The sequence below is a fragment of the Onychostoma macrolepis genome, chromosome 11, assembly GCF_012432095.1.
Source record: "Onychostoma macrolepis isolate SWU-2019 chromosome 11, ASM1243209v1, whole genome shotgun sequence".
Lineage (NCBI taxonomy): Eukaryota > Metazoa > Chordata > Actinopteri > Cypriniformes > Cyprinidae > Onychostoma > Onychostoma macrolepis.
Genome location: NC_081165.1, coordinates 1,679,852 through 1,688,885, shown reverse-complemented (window position 1 = coordinate 1,688,885; position 9,034 = coordinate 1,679,852).

Here is a 9,034-nt window from a genome sequence, read left to right as displayed (position 1 = left end):
TTTTTGTGTTAAAGATAAATCAGATTTTATCTGATTTTATTCAGATTCATTTTTATTCTAAGCTAGCCAGAATCTTTTTAAATTGGGTGCATGACTATTTATCTGTCCCTATTGATCCCTATTGAATTTTGTATCTTTTAACCCCGGTGTAAAAAAAAAAAATAGAGCAATGCACAAGGTGTCTAAGATATTTCTCATGAGACACATTTCATTTGACAACAAATACCATTCAAACATGTTTTTTTTTTTAAGAGATTAATAATTTTTATTCAACAAGGATTCATGTAATAGATCAGAAGTAAACTTTTACATTTTCACAAAATATTTATATTTCAAACAAATGCTGTTCTTTTGAACTTTCTATTCAGCAGGGATTCCTGAAAAAAAGTATCATGGTTTCCCCGTAAATTTTAAGCAGCAAAAACAGTTTTCAACATTGACAGTAATAAGAATTGTCATAATATTTATATTAATAATTGAGTACCAATAATAACTGTGGACAAATTCAGCATGTTATAATGATTTCTGAAGGTTCATGTGACACTGAGGACTTCCACTTCACAGGAATAAAATATGTTGACATATTTTAAATTGCAATAGTATTTCACAATATTACTGTTTTTGTTGTATTTTTTAATCAAATACTAAATATAAAATACTTCTCAAAAAACTTACAAATTTTACCAGTGGCAAACTTTTGAACAGTTAGTGCATGGTTAATAAAACCGAAGAAAAATGCATTACAAGCAAATCGTTATAAATTAATAATAGTAGTCACTGTAAACAATTGAGCAGTTCATTAGCTTAATTTGTGGAGTGTTTACAGCTGCCAAACAATGCAACAGTCTTAATCATTTTTAACATCTCATGGTATTAATATTGAATGTGCGTGTGGGAGTAATGTTTCAGACACGGCTTCCAGCATTTAGAGCCAAGACTAACCATTTCATAATAAACCACTTAAATCCACTTGCCATTACAACATGTGGGCATTTGACATGTAAATATCCAATGGCACCAGTTCTGCATGTTCAGTTTGTTTGTAGGTTCATTTTCACGGTCTAATCTTTACAGTCTGCCCTGAGAGGTCGATAAATGTTGAGACTTATTGAGTTTGCTCTGAGGTAATCGAACTCCAGCAAGGCCTTCAATGCCCGGTTCAAATATGGATCCTTCTGAAAGTCATCTAGAAGTTTCTCATGTAGGCTGGTTTGCAGTGACTACAGAGTTTGTACCACCATAGATAAATTCCATTTGACTTATTTTCTTGATGCTGCAAAGAGTATGCAAGTGGGTGAGAATCAAAAGGAAGATGATGACAAAAGAAAAGAGGAGGGCAAAAGAAACAGAGAAGGGGGGTCAAATCCCATTTCAGTGACATGAGTGGTACTCCAGAGATGGAGGACAGACAGGAAAAGAGCTATAAAGTATGGAGCGACAGCACACACATCACACAGACAGGCCTGCCGCCTGCTCGGCTGATAACACAGCCCGTCTCGCACCTCTCTCGCCCTATCAACATCATCCATCATCCACCCACAAACCCCCGCCACCCCCAAGCCACCTCCACCCAGCCCTGCCCAGCCACACCTGCTGTATGGTCCCATCTCCATCTGATGCGACTGTCATCAACTAGAGAGAAAGATCTTCAGACGTCACGTGTATCATCGATAATATAAACTCGCTCAGATGGTACGTCTGTGTTGCCATGCACTCAGTCTTGTGTGGCAGGCAAACTCATCTTTCTCGCTGCATTTGAAAACCGCTGAGAATGTACTATAGGAAGTGTCTCACTTTGTAGAGAACTCCTTGGAAATCAGCAGAGCTTTCTGGAGAATTCTGCAGGTTGGTCATTTTGAGGAAACAAAGACAAATGTGTTGTAGAATTGCAGAAGTATACCTTTTATTATTAATTTGTTTTGAATAATTTCATTTGAAATTGTTATTGCTGAGCTTTTAATCATTCATATTTTATCACCTCAGGCCCAAACAACCTCTCATTAATATCCTTCAGTTTTAGTGTGTCTGCAGGTTTGGGCAAAATGTAGAATTGTCTGTCAGTTGTTCTATCATTCTGTCTTGTCTTATTATGTTGGCTTGAGAAAGCCAACACACTGTTATACTATCTAAACTTAATATTCTTCTTCTTTTGAGACTAAAATTTCTCACTGTGTCACCTCCTGCTACAAGCACCAAACTCGGCAGAGCTTGTTCACTTTTGCTTTTTTTGCCGCTTGAGCTGACAAATGCATACAAGATCACATTAAAATATATGATATATTGGCGAATATAATCAAAGACAGTCATTTATGTCTCAAGTGAACATAAATTGTTGAGAAATAATTCGGAAGTGGATCATTATAATGGATTTGTGCATTAAAGTGACTGCATTTACCAGCTGCTGTCTTTAATGATAAATCATTGCAAAAGAGAAAATCACTCATTACTGTTCTTGGATGCATCATTTTTGTTGCTTTAACAAGAATCAATCTATATTTAAAGAGGTCATATGATACTATTTTCAAAGATCATTATTTTGTGTATTGGGTGTAATAGAATGTTAGTATGCTTTAATGTTCAATAATGCACATTATTTTAACACACTGTACATTATTGTAGCTCCTCTATGCCCAGTTCTCCTAGATATATTTCACCAAGGCCCTCCTTCAGTCCATTGTGATTGGTCGAACATCTCAAGCGTGTTCCAAAATGTAACGCCCCTTACCATAATTGCAAGTTTCAGCATCAAAGTAATTCTAAAGACAGTTAATAATGTTGTCAGTTTTACCATCAGTTCGACCCCAAGTCACGTTCTGAAAATGCAGAGGACTATGCCTATTGGTTGGAACCAACTCTCCACAACTTTACCAAACTCCGCATTTGAACAGTCAATAGCAAATAATAAAACATACTTACAGGCTCTGATTCAGAAGTGCCAGATTGTCCTAGCAAAGTTGGAATGGCCTCTTATTTATTATTATTATTTTTTTTTTAGAAACAGCTTTGTCCTCTGTAAAATGCACTGCACACATTCAAAAGGCCACATAAAGTGCTTCACATCATGGCGGCAACCACACTACTGCTATACCTGAAACCCCGCCTTCTTTCTTTGTGTATTTGGGCGGCATTATGCAAATATTGCTGCATAATGACGTACATGAACAACTACAAACCTGAAACCTGCTTTTTATTGTTTCTAATTTGTTCATTGTGAAATTTAACTAGTACCTACAATTTTGTTTCCATAATAAGCTTATTACTTTGAATAGAAAATAACAAATGTCTATATTAAATAGATACCTGTTGTACTTTTTTCTTTTTTTTTTTTTTTTTGCGGCAGTTCCATCTCAAGAATGCTGAACAGACATGTGATCTGGCTTTTTTGCCTCAAGCTGCCCATGTTGACTTTCTCAAGCCAACATCAAAGTTTGTTCACAAACTTTAGCCTCTAGTTCTGTCTGACATTTTATTGTTCTTTCCGTCTTTCTGTCATTCTGTTTGTCATTCTATAGTTCTGTTCATCCGTCGCCCTGACAGACAACAGAAAGCCAAACTGAAAGACAGAATGATAGTTTGTCTGTTGTTTTGTCCGTGTCTTGTTCTACTATGGTTTCGGGAACCACCGAATCGTTGAACTACGTTAGTAACAGCGGAACTTGCGACCATAGTTGGCTATTGATGATTTTGGGAAACCCACCCTGGTTTGTCTGTCTTTCTTTCTGGTGTTCTATCCTTCTTTATGTCTGTCTGTCTATGTCTGTTGTTTTATTGTTCTGACTTTCTGTGATTCATATAGGTGTATGCATATTTTTTATTTTGTTAAACTAACTTTAATTTTTTTCTTAACTTTTGCTTTAACTTTGATATAAAGTCTTTGTATTTCAGTTCACCTTAAGTCTCCTTGAATAAAAATTCTGATTTCATTTCTGCATACTGTTTGCTACCTCAATTCAAATTCTAAACTAAATGTCAAAAGTGGAAAATTGATTTAAAAGTAGCATCATTCACAAACTTTAACATCCAGATCCATGTATTAGATGTTTTAGAAAATTTGATAATGCCTTCAGGCACCAATACATTGTAGCACTCCAACATCCTTCTGAAACATTTACCACATTGAAACCCCCCAAAATCTGCAGACTTTCCCCCACAGTTAGCATAGAAAATGTGGAAAAAGAGTGTTCATATTCCATCTGGGCCACATATAACCCACATGTAATAGTTTAACCACAGTCATAACAAATACTGTAGTTAGTCTGTCACATGAGAGTCTTGTTCATAAACTAACTGTGATCATGTTTAAGGTACCTTCTGGTGTGCAGTTATGAAAGTTTTTTTTTTTTTTGAAAGTTCCTACACTAAAATTTAATTTGCACATGTGCATCAAACTCCTGGCGTCCCTTTGTCAGAAATGACAATTAGGCGAAAATATATCCAAAGAGAAGCAAATGACCCTTCAAGGCCACCATTGTTCTCTCATCACTCTGGGTTTTGTTTGCGTATCTCCCCCGACTCGTGTGTCCTTGTTGCTCTGTGTGCGAGTTTGTGCTCATGTGTGTGAGGGAAGTAATTATGCAAATGATGGTTGACGTCCCAATGAGGCACAATGTCGATACGAACACCCCGTTACCCACATGTGCTTGTGTATTTACACACACACACATTTCATCCCTCCGACTGACCTGTGACCCTGCACTTGCACAACTCTCTCAGTTCTGGAAAGACAGGTTCAGAGGACGGATGACAAAAGGCCCAACAATGACTGTCATTGTGGCTTTTCCTGCTTCGTTTTATCTGTCTGCGGGGAACACCCAGAACCCAGGGTATGAAAATACTTAAATATTGAATAAAAGGGAAAGAGTGCTGTCAGACTCTTTATTTAAGCTGTCTGAAGAACTGTCTGATGGACTGCAGTCTTTTTGTCTGTCTCACGGCCTCTCTCAATGTTTTATGAATCAATGTTTTATGAGTTCTGGATGTTTTCCCTCATTATTAGCCATTCTCTTTTCTACAGAAAAGAAGTGTCACTTTCATTCAGATTCTGAAGATTGACAAGTGAAGCTTGAGGAGTTTCAAATGAGTGTAATGAGTTTCAGTGAGCTTCAGTCATCAACCTTGGGCCCCCAAAAAACATACTCTGTGCAAGTGGATGTGAATGCAGACTCTTCTAGCATTCATAATGTATGTGGGTGTTTTTTCAACTATGACCACTTTTGGCCATGTGTACTATTAGAAAATGAACCTTTAGTAATGAAAGTGTGCTTTATTGAATTGCATGTTCTGTGATAGAAATAATAATTCTTGAATGTTACAGTTAGTTTTTATTTCTGTATCCTAAATGCATACAATGAAATAATATTTTCTCTCTTTTTGCATAATTTGACAAAAAAATACAGTTTGCCTGAAAGCTTGCTATTATTACTTGTTTAAAAGCCTTTTTATTTTAAATGAATTTAATTTAATATAACAATTTACTATATATCAGTTTAATATGTAATCTTGCCATTTAATATTTAACTTTACACCGTAATATTTATAATTATTTTTACAGTTTATTTACCTAATTCAAATTTATCATACATTTTCAGGCATTTGAAACATAGCAAAAGTAAATGACAAAATAAAACATTTCCAAGTCAGTTTTAATGTGACCAAGATGTAATAGAAAATAACAAAAACATTAGAAAAATTTTTGAAAAAAAAAAAAATTATTAACAACAAATGTATTTATGTACTTACTTGCTTACTTGCATAATCATAAAAGTGCATTTACAAACATAAAAGTGCCTGAAGTTGAAGAAACTCCATTTACATCATTACATGTTTATATTCACTGTAGCAAAATGAATAATAACATCCAATTTCATAGCAGAAACATTTGAAGTTAACTCTGTTGCTTCTTTTTGAGGTTTGTTACCACCACAGTAATGTAAGCACGCATTTAAAACTGAGAAAAAAATACAACAGCAGGACCACATGCTTTCAGTGCATTTGCCAGAAAATGTTTCTTGCCTAAATTTCATCTCTTCGGGCAACAATTTCAGTTTATTATCTATCCAATGTAACGCTGCTTTTAACCAGCTAATGTAGCCAGTTTAAAAGTTTTCATTTGTGTGACATTGTTATTACATTTTCAGAATAACAACATTAGCCAGTAGCAGCGGTGGGTTGACACACGTATAATCTGGCTATAGTTGTGGTTATTACTGTGATCCAGTGGTGGTAGACTTATTTATGTTATTGTGGTTTTACAACCAAAGGGAATGCAAACGACTGAGCAGACTAAACGGATTACATTACACAGTCATTTCTCCCTTTCTCCTCCCTCTCTCCATCTATGCCATACCTGCCCATCTCTCTCTCTGCTTTTTTCTCTATGCCTGGGGAGGGAATTGGGCTGGTTATGCATGTTCAGTAACAGGAGAGCCTATTGAAGGAGCCGTGCTGCTAATTTGCCATGGCCGTGTTCCCCCTGAGTGAAGGAGATCTGCCTCACCACACACACACACACACTAACATAAAAGCAAGAAGTTTATATTGAGAAACTGACATTTAGCAGAATTTAATATTGAGTTATATATTTTGGGCCAATTAGATTTCACAGTGGGCGGAGCTACACAGCATGAAATCAGGCGTCCAACAAAATGTTTTGTCACTTTTTTTGGGTGAAAGCTTTTTTTTCCACTTCACGATAAGCAGCATGCTTGTTTATATGGAAGCCTGTTTATGGCACCACAGGACAAAATAAATAAATAAATTAAAAACGTAATTGTGACTTATTTCACTTTTTTTTGCAAGTTTAGATCTCACATTTGTGAGTTTATATCTTGTAACTGCGAGTATATAGCTCACAATTCTGAGAAAAACTTCTGAATTGCGAGATATAAACTTGCAATTCTGACTTTATCGCACAATTTTGACTGTACATCTCAAAATTCAGACTTTTTTCCTCATAATTGCAACTTTATTTTCCACAATTGTGATTTTATAGGCTTTTTGCTAATTCTAACTTTATTTCCTGCAATTCTGAGTTCATATCTCGCAATTCTAACTTTTTTTTTCTTTTCAGAATTGCGCAATAAATGCACAAATTACTAGTTTATAAGTCTAAACTGTGAGATATCAATTTTTAAGAAAAAATTAAGAATTGTGAGAGGGTAATTCTCAATTATGAGTTCGTAATTCAAAATTACAAGATATAATCTCACAATTCAGAGTGAAAAAAAAAATAAAAATTGTAAGTTTATAACTTTCAGATGCAAGAACTCATAATTCTGAGAAGAAAAGTCAAAATTTGAAGATATAAACTCACACATGTGAGAAAAGTCAGAATTGTGAGATAAAAAAATTTGCAAGCTTCCATATATTTAGAATTACTATAGTGTTATATTGTAAACGTTATACTTGGCAGAATAATCGTTGTGATTAATTTTATATTAATAATGAATATTGCAAATAATATTAATAATAAATTAAACTGTATCATATTGCTGTTTGCCACTATTTTATAAATGCATTAAGCAGATCAAGACCTTGCATTGCACTGTTTTTATCACAATTTAGGGGGTTTCAGGAGACACTGAGACGAAAGAAAAGAAGGGGCACAAAGCAATGCCTCCCTTTATGTCCCATTTTTTCACTTCCTGTTGAACTCTGGAATAAGACTGGAGCAAAAGCGATGACGGTGGGAATCTAGTGGACCCTAATTTGAGCCCTGACCCCTCCGTTAGCTCTAACAGCTCCAGACACAACACATTCTGTGTGTGCAGCTCAGACCGCATGAGCTGGGAAAAGGAAACAGAGGTTACTAATTACTCAGAGAGCTGAAGCTCAATGATTAACAAGAAGGTGGGAAATATTAATGTTGGCTGTTTGGGTTAAAAAAAGAGAAGATTTCAGTATTGGTAAGTACTGTTTAACCAAGCGGAATTATGATCAATTGCAAATTGCGGAAGCAGGCCTAATTAGCTTTTGATAATTAGTTAAAGAAAGGCATTCATAACAAGGAAGCATTTTTACTATGGTTAAGTTAAAGGTTAAAGGGGTGTTATTATGCATTAAATGAAGGGAAGTTGAAATATGAATATAAATGAAATAATTTAAAAGTTAATTGTCGTGAATATTGTTCCTCGTCTTTTTACTGTAAATGCTTCAACATCATCAGTGTTGTCAGCAATATGAGATAAAGAACTGAAAATGCGTGAAACCAAAAATAAGATAATGTTGCACATTCTAAAGTGACAGTATTATCTTAGACGTGATTGATGAGCCGGGAGCCCTTGACGTAGTGTCCTAGATGGAGACACCTATGAAACTGTGAAAGTGCTCACGTGAGAAAACATGTGGCGTGTGGGTGAATACCTGACGTCTGTCAGTTGTGAAATGCCTCTAAAATATTCCAGTTATGTGCTCTCCATGGACCGGTGGAAATAGTTTGTGTGTGTGTGTGTGTGTGTGTGTGTGTGTGTGAACTCTGCTGACACCTTGATTTTTTTTTTTCATCAGCATATGAGAATGAAGTGACACTGAAGACCAAATTTAGTGTTTCCATCACAGGAAAAAAAGAATATATATATATATATATATATATATATATATTTAAATGCATTCAAATAGGAAACAGTTATTTTAAAGTGTAATAATATTTCACAACATTCCTGTTTTTACTGTATTTTGAATCTTAAAGGGCTAGTTCACCCAAACATAAAAATTTGCTATTTATTTACTCACCCTTAGGCCATTCAAGATGGGTGATTTTTCAATAGAGTGGTAAAGAACATTTTTATTAGAAACCATGGTCTTCGATGATTGATTAAATGCAAGTCAATGGCTACCATCACTTAAGAGTAAAAAAAGCATATACAGGCAGCATAAAATTAACACTTGTGGCTCCTGACGATATATTGAGGTCTTATGAAGCGAAATAATAGATCCGTGCAAGAAACTGCACATTATTACCTGTAATCATTTATGCCTGTATTCCTTTAATTATTCCAAACTTGTGAGCATTAGTGTACATCACAATAATTTTATT